General features: G+C 37.3%; 2 non-coding genes across 2 annotated transcripts; one reads left to right on the top strand and one right to left on the bottom strand.

Annotated features, from left to right (window-relative positions):
* Positions 1 to 2,831: 2,831 nt before the first annotated feature.
* Positions 2,832 to 2,906, bottom strand: Trnat-ugu. The gene has a single exon. It is a non-coding gene; the product is annotated as a tRNA-Thr (tRNA).
* An 895-nt stretch (positions 2,907 to 3,801) lies between these two features.
* On the top strand, positions 3,802 to 3,876 carry Trnat-ugu. Its single transcript has one exon. It is a non-coding gene; the product is annotated as a tRNA-Thr (tRNA).
* The last annotated feature ends 9,781 nt before the right edge of the window (positions 3,877 to 13,657 follow it).

Genomic DNA, 13,657 nt, shown 5'->3' on the forward strand with positions numbered 1-13,657 from the left:
GCAACAATTAGAAATTTAGTTTCACTAAATTCAACTGCCCCTGCACAACATTCAAATATCTGTTCAGTGCAGTGCTGTGATACATCTATGGACTCAAATGGAATACTGTTTTTTATGTACATAGCTACTTCCCCACACCTCAAGGAACTCCTTGAAAAATGGCCAGATAATCTGTATCCTGGAAAAGGAAGCCTCTGAACTGTAAAATTATTTAAGTGGTGCTCTGGTATACCAATAATTTCAGAATCAACATCTATAAGCAGTTCACTAACTTTATCTCTAATACCTTTTGATGAAATATGCTAATTCCTTCTCTACTTGGAAACGTTACATCCTCCGAAGGTGAGCCCTTAGTTAGAGGGAATACCTTCAAGCAGGTATACCTATCAGCTGACTTCAATCTAAAAAAAGCGCAGCTCTAACACCAACTACTACAGGAATTTTTCAATGAGTGATCCCACCACCACCCACTACACTGTCACCTATAAGCTTTGCCAGCCGCCCCTTCCCATACCTATTGAGGTGCAGGCCGTGCCTAGTGAATCCTGATCTACTGATAGACCCAGCTGGCACCACTGAGATGTGACCCATGCCCTCTGCCATCAGCTCCCTCCCCACCCCATGTTAATGCACCTAACAGCCACATTCAGATGAGGCCGATCATGGCGCTGAAACAGTTGGACAAAATGCACATTAGTGCCACCAGTTTGAGTAGCTATCTTTACCAGGTCACCACCTACATCATATTCCCCATCCCTATCAAGACTGTTCCCTGCTCCACCCACTATCACTACTTGATCCTCCTTCATAAAATTTGTACATAACTCCCCTATGCTGTCAGTCACTTGAGCCAACCCTGCGCTAGGCTTCACAATGCTGGTGACCTGGTACTCACTCGCCAACACTTCTTGCAACTGCTGGCCCACACCACTACCGTACAAATTATTTAACAGCACAACATTCTTCTTTCTGTTAGACTTTGCAGCTGACCTGGGCCCCCTAACAGCTGATGACTGGTGCACGTTCCCTACATCTACAACTACACAAGGCTCCTCTCCACTCAACACTGACAGTTGGTCAAATCTTTTGCATATACACAAAGTGTAACTGTCTGAATACCTCCTCTTCCCAGCTCCTTCTTGTCAACTGCCAGTTTCCATTCTCCACCACCCTTCACCCTCCTCAACCTATCTAGTTCCTTCTTTGCACATTTTAACTGCACCAGAAGGGCACAGATCTTATGCTCCTGCTCCTTTATCAACTTTTTTATACTACAGATTCTCCATTCCCAGGGATCTTATACTCCTGCTCCTCTATCAACTTTTTTCTACTACAGATTCTGCATTCCCAGGAGAATATCTCACTAGACTGCCCACTGGCTTCCCCACTGCATTCCCCCCAATTAAAATACTATGAAAAAATCCCACACTGTAACCCACTACTCACAAACCTACAACAGAGCCCACACCTCTCACCCACAGTAAGATTTTTCTGTTACTGAAAAAAACTATACATCTGCGTTACCACAGTTCAGTTACACCAGCAGAACTATTTATAGAACTAACAATAGCAGTCTCAAAATTCTCTGTCTACTAAGAAAGCAAGTACTTTATTAATACTACTACACCACAGCTAATACCAGTACCAACAAAACTTCACAAAATTATTAGGGAAAATCAAACATTCAAACTGCCACTGGAACACTCAACAAAGTTAAAATACTGAATGAAAATTTTGCTGAAATATTTCACTAGAAACGATAAGTAACATCACCTGAAAACTAAAGCACGAAATTTACTGAATGACTTCAATGCACAGAAATCTCTAAAACACACAGATCTAACGTTTCCAGAAGTTTATTAAATTGTTATTTTGCCACAAACAGCACAAAACACTGCTGAAAACTATTAAATTTAATAACTGTATAACAGTGCACAAATAAGTTTTTCAGTACTTAGCTTTATAGCCGCTACAGTCACACTGTATGCCACAAACTGTGAACACACTAATATCGTTCTAAATAAAGGTATATTGTTGCAGCTGATGTTAGCGTTATTATTTTTTTATGAAAACTGGAAGCATATCAGTCACAATCGTGATACTCTCCAGTGTGCATTCCCGGTGCCTGACACAGAAGCATATATTGATATCCTCACAAGGACTTTTTAGGGAAACAAAATAAATGCATCGGCTGCAGTTATTGTATTAGAAGAATTGTGGTACTACAAACCTAATGTAGAACAGTTGTTAAGACAGTTCAGGGACACCTACGGAGAATATGTATTTATGCCTAATGGTATAAGATGTGCTAATAGTTATTACGATTTTAGGCAGGGTCATTATCAACCTCTGTGGTATACATATTAGAACTTCAATAAGTTAAAACCTCACAAGTCATACCTCAGATGCACAGCCGTAGGCCATCCTAGAAAATTACCTCATAGTAAGGAGACATCCTACATTATGCCGTGAAATGGGTAGGCTTATAGTTATTGCAGAAAAAGGAAGGAATTGTCTGTCTGTAAGTGTAGTAACAAGAACTGCATTCATTGGAGGTTTGAGAAAATTCAGAGGTTGTATGAGGTATGTACACTGGCACACTCAACAGGCAGTACTACAAACACAAAAATTCTGGAACAATTTTTGTTAAGAACCTTCTCACGATTGTTGATATTTTCAATATAAAAGTACTCCATTTCAACAGGCCTCCTTACATTTATATGACAATCAGATTGCAATAACAAAGCTTAATCAATGAAATGATAATTAAATAGACACCCTAGCTGCAAGCAGGCGTTGATACACTTCATTGGGGACATGTTGAAAATGTGTGCCCCGACCGGGACTCGAACCCGGGATCTCCTGCTTACATGGCAGACGCTCTATCCATCTGAGCCACCGCGGGCACAGAGGATAGTGCGTCTGCAGGGACTTATCCCTTGCACGCTCCCCGTGAGATCCACATTCCCAACATGTCCACAACACTACATTCGTAGTGCGCCTAATAGATGTTTGCCCATCATACTCATTACTCATGGCAGATTAATCTACCAAGTCCCATACGAGTTTGGGCATAGCGTGTGCGTTCGCACAAGAAGGTCAAAGGCCGGGAAGCCATATTTTCAACTATATATGATGGTAGTATCTGTTCCCGAAAGAACAATTACCGTGGATGACCATGCAGCTTTGCTAGAAATGAAATGATAATTAAATAGATACCCTAGCTGCAAGCAGGCGTTGATACACTTCATTGGGGACATGTTGAAAATGTGTGCCCTGACCGGGACCAGAACCCGGGATCTCCTGCTTACATGGCAGACGCTCTATCTTTCTGAGCCACCGCGGGCACAGAGGATAGTGCGTCTGCAGGGACTTATCCCTTGCACACTCCCCATGAGATCCACATTCCCAACATGTCCACAACACTACATTTGTAGTGCGCCTAATAGATGTTTGCCCATCATTGTAAAAAAATTTAAATCAGGGTGTCTATTTAATTATCATTTCATTTCTAGCAAAGCTGCATGGTCATCCACGGTAACTGTTCTTTCGGGAACAGATACTACCGTCATAATATATAGTTAAAAATATGGCTTCCCAGCCTTTGACCTTCTTGTGCAAACACACACGCTATGCCTGAACTCGTACGGGACTTGGTAGATTAATCTGCCACGAGCAATGAGTATGAGGGGCAAACATCTATTAGACGCACTACGAATGTAGTGTTGTGGACATGTTGGGAATGTGGATCTCACGGGGAGTGTGCAAGGGATAAGTCCCTGCAGACGCACTATCCTCTGTGCCCGCGGTGGCTCAGATGAATAGAGCGTCTGCCATGTAAGCAGGAGATCCCGGGTTCGAGTCCCGGTCGGGGCACACATTTTCAACATGTCCCCAATGAAGTGTATCAACGCCTGCTTGCAGCTAGGGTGTCTATTTAATTATCATTTCATTTCTAGCAAAGCTGCATGGTCATCCACAGTAGCTGTTCTTTCGGGAACAGATACTACCATCATATATAGTTAAAGCTTAATCAATTATACCGAACATTTCTCAGAAGTTTACAAATTTATCAGCTAAAATGTTTTCTGAATCTACTTTACAAATATATGAATATACACATTCATACTTTACAAATGTCTATAATTCCATTCATATAATATTCAGTCAAAAAAAGGTAGCGTACTTTGAGACACTTTGAAACTTTAGGAAAGTTACCATATTTGACAATACTGACTGCCCCTACATTGCCTTTGTGTGCTTTAATAGACTTGTAAGACTTTACTTAAAGAATAATCAAAATACCTAGATTGTCTTAATCTCAGTGACAGTTTTTTACAATGCTACAAACTAAGCAAAAGTATTAGATCTTGTGACACTTTCTTTTTTCTCAAATTTTCAAAATATTACATTTTCAAATAATCTAACTACATAAACTGACGTGGGATTACAATTTAAATAATTACCTGCCCAATCTGCACTACAAGAGAATCTAAGAGATCAAAATTTTCGATCCTTCCATACGTTAAATTCAAACCTTTGGCTAGATACAAGTATTTCAGCACGCACAAAGCATATTTTAAGTGAATATCATTGTAAAAAAAAATTAAATCTACTCATATAGTTTACACTGTAACTTATTTCACCCTGTGTTTCTCAGCTAGAGTTTCAATATGACTTTCCTGAAAAAAAGTCATTACATTCTTGGCCCAGTTATACTTAATATTAATCCAAAGATAATTCTTTACCTAACCTAAGTCTTTCATTTGAAATTGCTTGGTAAAACAGTCTTTACTTTTACAACAAATTAGCAAGTCATGAACAAACACAATTATATAAATCACATAATTAGCAGTTATCAAGATGTGTAGGCAATAATCACCTTTATTTATTTTAATACCTAGAATTTTTAAAACTCGCCCAAACAATAATACCATGCTCAAGGACTCTCTCTCAAACCACAAAGCATCTTAACTAGCTTACAAACCCTATCTGTTGAAATCTTGTATCCTGGAGGCTGCTATAAATAAATTTCCTGATGAAACTTTACCATTACGAAACATAGTCTATACATCCATTTGTTCTCAAATTAAACCTTTTTGACAATAGTATGACAGCCAAGTTTTAATACATACATCATAGCAACTGGTGAATAAACATCATCCATGATACCTTTCTGTTGAAAGCCCTGTTTGTTTCCGAAATTTTGTGCCATTACTATTCATCACCTCCTTAAAATTTTCTGGACTATTAGTACTACAGAAGCTTACATAAATGAAATTTTTCATGACATAATCATTAAATCTGTCAGGCACTGATTCTCCAGTTCACTACCTCAGCTTCTGTTCTTGGCCTTGTTTATAATTGTTGGAACCCCTTGATACCCTTTTCTTCCATTTAGTCAATAATTGACTCATTTTATATGTTTCTAGACTCAGAAGCAGTTTCATGTTCACTCCCTGAATCAGAGTCCTTCAGCCCCATACATGTGAAGTTCTCTTCCACAGTATCAACATGTCTGACAATGATAATTTTGTTTTTAATGTTAGTACTCTGTATCCAAATTCACTGTAGACTGTCAAAATTTCCAAGTCTGTTTTATGATCCCATTTTGATCATCTCAATTATTCTGGTATATATACAGAAACCCTACTTCCATACAACTTTTAATATTTAATATTAGATTTCTCCCAAAAAATATCTCACAAGAAGTTTTCCTTTCAATGGTACTAGCTAAACGTTTGTTTTTAAGGTACACAGCTGCCCAAACTACATTGGTCCAAAATCTCCTATTTACTTTTGTTCCCATTACCAGGCATCCATTATTGACCTGTTGTGTCTTTCAGTAGTACCATTTAATTCATGTACATAGTGAGGACATGCATTTAAAATGATTCCCTCCTATTTCATAAATTAATAGACATTAACATATTCTACAAAACTATTATAATCCTGAATTTTATGTTTGATAATGTAGAGTCTAGCTGCTTTATTATAACTGTCAATACAAGTAATAAAATATCTTTCCACATGCAAACCATGAGTAGAATGAGACCGATTTAAATCAGTATGAATAATCTCCAATGCTTTGTTTGCTTTGTTTCTATTGTTTTCAAAAATCCAAACTTTACATTTTGTAAGTTCTGATGATAAATTGGTTGGTAGTCCATCTGTTAAGTGACATTTACAAAAAGTATTTAAATTGTTTAAATTTACATGTCCCAGTGTATGGTACCTTTTCTCCTGTACTGTAATACTATCTTTACTACTCACCCTATTTACATTAATCAATTTCTTATAAATTCTACCTCACTTGTATACAGCCTGTCTTCTTCCAAAGCAACTGAAATTCATTGCCAGCTTAATGAAAAGCTTTTGGCTACAGGTATACATGTATGTTTTCCTGTTATTTTAGCACAACTAACAAAATTTCTATCTGTGCCTTGACATATAAGATTTTTTCGTTTCATTTTAAGCATTTCACCATAAATGCCCGAATAACTACTTATATCTCCTATTGTTGTAGCTTCCAAAACTTTACTGTCTGCAATTTTTGTATTTACAGAATCTTCTGCAGTTACACTCTCAGAAAAATAATTTGCTTTATTAATGACATAATCTGTGCAACCACTACCCAATAACCAATCATGCTGTATGTTGTTACATGAGTCAATATTATTACATGTCATCACATAGCTGCTCATGTTGTTTCTGTTTTGTGGATAGCCTTGAACTTCTTGATGCTGAGTCTCTTGAATCATATTGCTCACTTCAAGCATGTTAACAGTTATTGTTATCTCTGTGCTGATTGTTTTTCCCTGGTTTTTAACTACTGTGATGACTAAAATTTCTTCAGCCACCTCCTTGATGATGTCTGCCACATGTCCATGAACCTGTGCTGGTTTCTGGCTAATGACAGTTCCTCTTGAAATGCTCCATTTTGTCATGTCCATAACAAAACTGCTCCTAGTACCTTTCACTCTATTTTTAAAATGAGAAATCCATTGAATTTTATACCCATACTTCCTTCATTGTATTTCAAATCCATCATTTGAATTTTACTTCTAAAGTGCTCATCTGTGTGATCTTCTTGTTTCAAAATGTCAACCAAATCCTCAATACAGGTCTAACATTCTGGTATGGTTCTCAACAATTAGTATACCTGCTCCTTTTACGTCACTTTCATGCCTGCTAATATTAGTTCATTCACTGTTTTCTTCAAAAATACTGAAGAATAATGCTGAGTCACTACACTCTTTTAACCTCTGTTTGTTTGACATTCCTGGAAGCAATCTGCAGTGTGTTGATTCCTTTGAGTATAATTTGTCAGACTTTTTCAGTATCTCAAACTCACTTTTCTTATCACACACAAATTCCAGTTGCTTGCTTGAAATGACTCCATATATGTATTTCGTTGTAATCAGATTTTCTTTGTTCACACTCATTTTTGCTCTTGATGCCACTGTATATCATTTCTTAATCTTCAAACACATTTCCGTTCACCTTTTCCATGTCTCATAGTGCTCTCCATCAAACACCCATTTCTTAATGTCAACCATATCCAATTTCACAAATCACTACTTTATCAAATAACAATCTTATTTTCAGTTAACAACCACAGATTGTACCATATAAAAATATTTATTAAGAACATGGGAAATACAATTATCTTTACACTGTGAACACTCTCATGCAATGGAAATAACTGACTTTTCTGTTGTACAGACACATACACTCAACAGGTCACATCACAAACTTGAAAACTCTTGAACATTCATTGCTATGACTCTGCTTGATATTACTGGTATTCTTGATATAAGTGTACAACATTCAAAAAGTGTCATAGCCACCATTTTTTCTAAATAGGTCCCTTACAAATCAGAAACCACATTACTTGGACTTAACACTAGAAGTCTAGGCCTTACATGTACTTGACCCCAGTTCTTATAGATGTAATATCTTTACCAATGATGCATTGTTATTTTAATGGGAACTTTTTGTCAAGAAAGATTTCAGAAATGTACATGAGATATGTATGTATGGATCTCCTGTACTACTTTGTTGAACACACCTTTCATAATTGATTTTTTCTGACACTTAGCACCTGACAACACATTAAAGACTTTCTGACAACTTGTGTTGCATAACAACATCTCTTAGATTGTAGTACAAAATGTGTTTGAATTGTCACATCCAACTCTCTTCTTAAATACTCTATTCACTTCACTGGCTGCAACATCTATTTACCATATTGTGGCATTTTGTTAGCTACTGAAAATTTCAGCACACTAATTAGACCTTGTAATAGATTCTTTGCTACTGTTGCTCATGATTTTTTCACAGCTACGATGCCTGTTTTATGGTCTCCCAATAAATGCTATAATGTGCATGTTTTTACCAGAATAGCCTAAAAAAACTGGAAGGAAACCAGCAGAAATGACACAATTAAAATTCAGTAATAATCTGTAAGTTCAAGTGTCTGCTAAATTTAATTAGTCTTTGAATTAAGAAGAGCCCAATAAAGGAATAAAACAGGCAAAACTGGAGATATTGAATTTCATTGCATATTGCAGAATAGAAAATTGTGTAAAAAAGAAAACTGTTGGCTATATAAAATGAATTCAAAGAATCCTGGCTACAGTAACTGTGTTACACTTTGGCAACTTATGAAATACCGACTTTGAGCAAAGGAGCTAAGCATCTGATAATCTTCCTACTGGATCTACATTGATATAAGGACAGAAAAATGAAAACTAGACAGATGGAAAAAAGTAAACTGTTTAGTATTTCAAAAATAATTGTCATAATTGTTGAAACTTTCTGACAGATTAAAACTGTGTGCTGGACTGAGACTCGAACTCAGGACCCGATTTGAGTCTCGGTACGGCACACAGTTTTAATCTGCCAGGAAGTTTCATGTCAGTGCACACTCTGCTGCAGAGTGAAAATTTCATTCTGGTCATAATTGTTAATACATTTATCCCACTGTGAAACAGGATGCTCAATGTCTTCTAGCAAAAATGTTTGTGGTTACCTATAGAATCATGAATATATGCTTGTGTGCACCTCTTTGTCCAAAGTAAATTGATGACCATGAATGTCTTTCTTTATGGCTCCAAAAATATGGTAATCACAGTGGGAGAGATCTGGACTGTATGGAAGATGTCTAAAGGCTTCCCAATGAAACTTTTGCAGCGTAGTTGAAACAACCTTGGCAACATGTGGGTGGACATTATCCTGCAACAGAACCTACATCTACATCTACATCTATACTCAGCAAACCACTGTGAGGTGCATGGCAGAGGGTATGTCCTATTGTACCAGTTATTGGGGTTTCTTCCTGTTCCATTTACGTATGGATCATGGAAAGAATGATTGTTCGAATGCTTCTGTGCATACAGTAATTATTCTAATCTTATCCTCACGATCCCTATGTGAGCGATATATTGTGGGTTGTAATATATTCCTAGTGTCATCATTTAAAGCCAGTTCCTGAAACTTTGTCAACATAATTTCTCAGGATAGTTTATACCTATCTTCAAGAGTCTTTCATTTCATTTCCTCCAGCATTTCTGTGACACTTTGCCATGGATCAGACAAGCTGTGACCATTCATGCTGCCCTTCTCTGTATGCGTTCAATATCCCCTGTTAATCCTATTTGGTATGAATTCCACACACTTGAGCAATATTCTAGAACCAGTCACATAAGTGAATTGTAAGTAATCTCCTTTGTAGACTGATTGCACTTCCCCAGTATTTTACCAACTAATGTGAGTCTACCACCTGCTCTACCCACAGCTGTGTCTACATGACCATTCCATTTCATACCCCCATGAAGTGTTGCACCCAGGTATTTGTGTGAGTGGGCCAATTCCAGCTGCGACTCATTGGTATTATAGTCATAGGATGCTATGTATTTTTTGTGTGTGAAGTGCACAATTTTACATTTCTGAACATTTAAAGCAATCTGACAGTCTTCGACTTTGAAAACTCATCAAGATCTGACTGAATATTTATACAACTTCTCTCAGAGAGTAGTTTATTACAGATAACTGCATCATCTGCAAAAACTCCGATATTACTATTTATATCATCTGCAAGGTCATTAATATACAACATGAACAGCAGGGGTTTCAACACACTTCCCTGAGGCACATCTGAAGTTACTTCTACATCTGACTATGACTCTCCATCCCAGGTAATATGCTGCATCTGTCCTACAAAAAAAATCCTCAATCCAAACACACATTTAGCTTGATATCCCACATGATCATACTTTGGTCAGTAAGCATAGATATTGTACTGAATCAACTGCTTTTTGGAAATCAAGAAATACTGCATCTACCTGATTGCCTTGATCCAAAGGCTCCAGTACATCACGTGACAAAAGTGCAAGTTGGATTTCACATGATCAGTGTTTTCAGAATCAATGCTGGCTGGCAAGGAGGTAGTCAATCTCTTCAAGGTATCCCAATATGTTTGAACTTAGAATATGTTCTAAGATTCTACAATAAACTGACATCAAGCATAATGGACTGTAATTTTGTAGATCAGTTCTTCTAAACTTCTTGTAAAGAGGTGTGACCTGTGCTTTGTTTCAACCACTGGGCATGGATTTTTGCTTGAGGGATCTATGATAGATTATATCTAGAAGAGGGGTTAACTCAGCCACAGATTCTATATAGAATCTGATAGGGATTCATCAGGCCCTGGACCTATGTTCAATTTAAATAATTTAACTGTTTCTCAACACTACTGACATTAATACTTATTTCACTCATCTTTTCAGTGGTATGAGGATTAAATTCAATTTTCCTTCATAAAGGAGCATTTGAAAATAGAGTTAGGAATTCCAGCTTTTGTGTTGCTACCCTCAATTTCTGTTCCTGTCTCATTCACTAGAGACTGGCCACTAACTTTGGTGCCACTAGCAGTGTTTACATATGACCAAAATTTCTTTGGGTTTTGTGAAATATCATTTGACACTATTCTGCTGGGGAAGTCATTGAAGGCATAATGCATTGCTCTCTTGACAGCCAAATGTGTATCATTCAGCATCTTTCTATCTATAGCCTTATACACTGTTTTATACCTATTGTGCAGTAATCTCTGTTTCTTTAGAAGTTTCTTTATAGTGACTGCTTACCATGGAGGAAAATGATGACCTCCATCAATATTCCTGGGCATTTCAACTTGATGGCACCCTGTAATTTTTGCATATTGCTTACATGCCACTGTGCTTTAATTCTGCTGCTGTTTTCCAGAAAGTCAAGGAACAACAGGTCCTTGCAGTCAGAGGAAAAGGATAAGGCAGTTGTTTTGGTTATGCTGCAGTAGTTCTAATTGGATGCCCTTACCCATCCTCCATACAGCCCTGATCTCTGCCCCTGTTACCGAGCGAGGTGGCGCAGTGGTTAGCACACTGGACTCGCATTCGGGAGGACGACGGTTCAATCCCGTCTCCGGCCATCCTGATTTAGGTTTTCCGTGATTTCCCTAAATCGTTTCAGGCGAATGCTGAGATGGTTCCTTTGAAAGGGCATGGCTGATTTCCTTCCCAATCCTTCCCTAACCCGAGCTTGTGATCCGTCTCTAATGACCTCGTTGTCGATGGGACGTTAAACACTAACCACCACCACCACTATCTGCCCCTTTTATTTCCATGTTTTTGAAGACCTGAAGAAAACATGTGTGATTATTGATTTGTTTAATCAAAGATGTGCATGACAGGGTACATTTATGCTTCAATAGACAACCGCAAATATTTTTTCAGGAAGCACTAACCATCTTGTATCACAGTGGGATAAATATACTAACAGCTATGGCAATTAATTTTGAAATAATACACAATTTACTTACTTTTTTCCATCTTTCTCAGTTTCACTTGACTGCCTCTTGAAAAATGTATGTTCATGTATGAATGGCTTTCAAATTAAACTATGTTTCCATTTTATTGGGTTGGGTTGGGTTGTGAGGGGAAGAGACCAAATAGCGATGTCATCAGTCTCATTGGATTAGAGAAGGATGGGGAAGGAAGTTGGCCATGCCCTTTCATAGGTACCACCCCGGAATTTGCCTGAAGCAATTTAGGGAAATCATGGAAAGCCTAAATCAGAATGGCCAGATGCAGGATTGAAGTGTCATCCTCCTGAATGCAAGTCCAGTGTGCTAACCACTGCGCCACCTCACTAGGTTTCCATTTTATTGCACATTCATCTCTGTGGATATGTATCTGTACATGTTTTAGCTAAAGAAATGACTGTAAAATTATATATTCATGTTTATTACAAAATACATAATTTTCCCTGAATGAATCTGCAGTGACAAGTTATATCTGTATATTCACATGGGATTCAAAAACATACTTTTGCCTTCTGCATGGAATACTCATATGAAATGAGTCATCTCAGAATGCCCAATAACCCGACTCAAATGTTCAATCTGAGAGCACCTTTTACTACTCTTCCAGACTTTGCAGAAACTCTCCTGTATAAGTTGATGACCTAATATTTCTGGAAGAAAGGCTGTGGAGGAGAATGGCTTAACTAAGACTAAGCAGTTTGTTTCCATAATTTATCTCTTACATTTGTTACAGAATAAAATGCAACAAAATTTCCTGAGAGATTGTAACTGTTTCCCAGCTGAGAACTTGTACCAAGAATTTTTGTCTTTTTTGGACAATGTTTCAGCTAGCTGAACCAGCACACAATTCAAATTTTCAGTCTACCAAGAGATGCCTCTTGCACAGACAGTAATAAAGGCAGCTTATTTTGGCTTTTTGCTTGTTTTGGTATGTTATGTAATTATTTTCCAGGGAATTCTTGTCCTCCTCAACCAAAAACTCTAACTCTTTGATAGTAACACAGATGCCCAGATTCATGATGTCATGTATAAGAATGACATTCACTATGAATAAAAATCTATGTTTGGTCCACAGCAATTCCAAGGGCGCCCATTCCATAATGTTCAACTGATTTACAAGGAAATATGTTTAATAATAATCTAGACAAATTCTGGATGAGCTCATTGCTGTAAGGACCTATGGTATAAATTAACAATAAATAAAAGATACAATGAAGAAGTTCTCATACCTGGCTAAACTGGCTGAAATAGCATTCCTCATTAAAAGTATATGGGGGAAATGTCTTAGCCACAGTCAAATGCTTTTTACTGTGAATATAATACATTACAGTCAACTGAACATTGTCGTGGCACTTTTTGTTCAGGTCATCCTATCAGATATGCAGAAAAACTCTTAGGGAAATAAGAGAGCAGGGCTTGTATATCAGGCAAAGAAGCATGCTTGTATGTCACTATTAATAAACATAAAATCAAACAATGAAAAATATCCATGACAATGACAATATTATGAAAAGGGTAGATTTCCACTCACAATATTGTAGAGATGTTCATTCTCAGACAAGCACAACAAAAAGACTGTTAAACAAGTAAGCTTTCAGTCAAAAGGTCTTCTTCTTAAGTAGACAACACACACACACACACACACACACACACACACACACACACACACACACATATGACCACTGTCTCTGGCTGATAATACAAGTAAGTATAATATCTAATGTGTGACTCCAGTTGCATGGATGCTATAAAAAATTCTCTCTGAGAAGTTTTGTAACTTGCATTAAATTCATT

The sequence above is a fragment of the Schistocerca piceifrons genome, chromosome X, assembly GCF_021461385.2.
Source record: "Schistocerca piceifrons isolate TAMUIC-IGC-003096 chromosome X, iqSchPice1.1, whole genome shotgun sequence".
NCBI classification, from domain to species: domain Eukaryota; kingdom Metazoa; phylum Arthropoda; class Insecta; order Orthoptera; family Acrididae; genus Schistocerca; species Schistocerca piceifrons.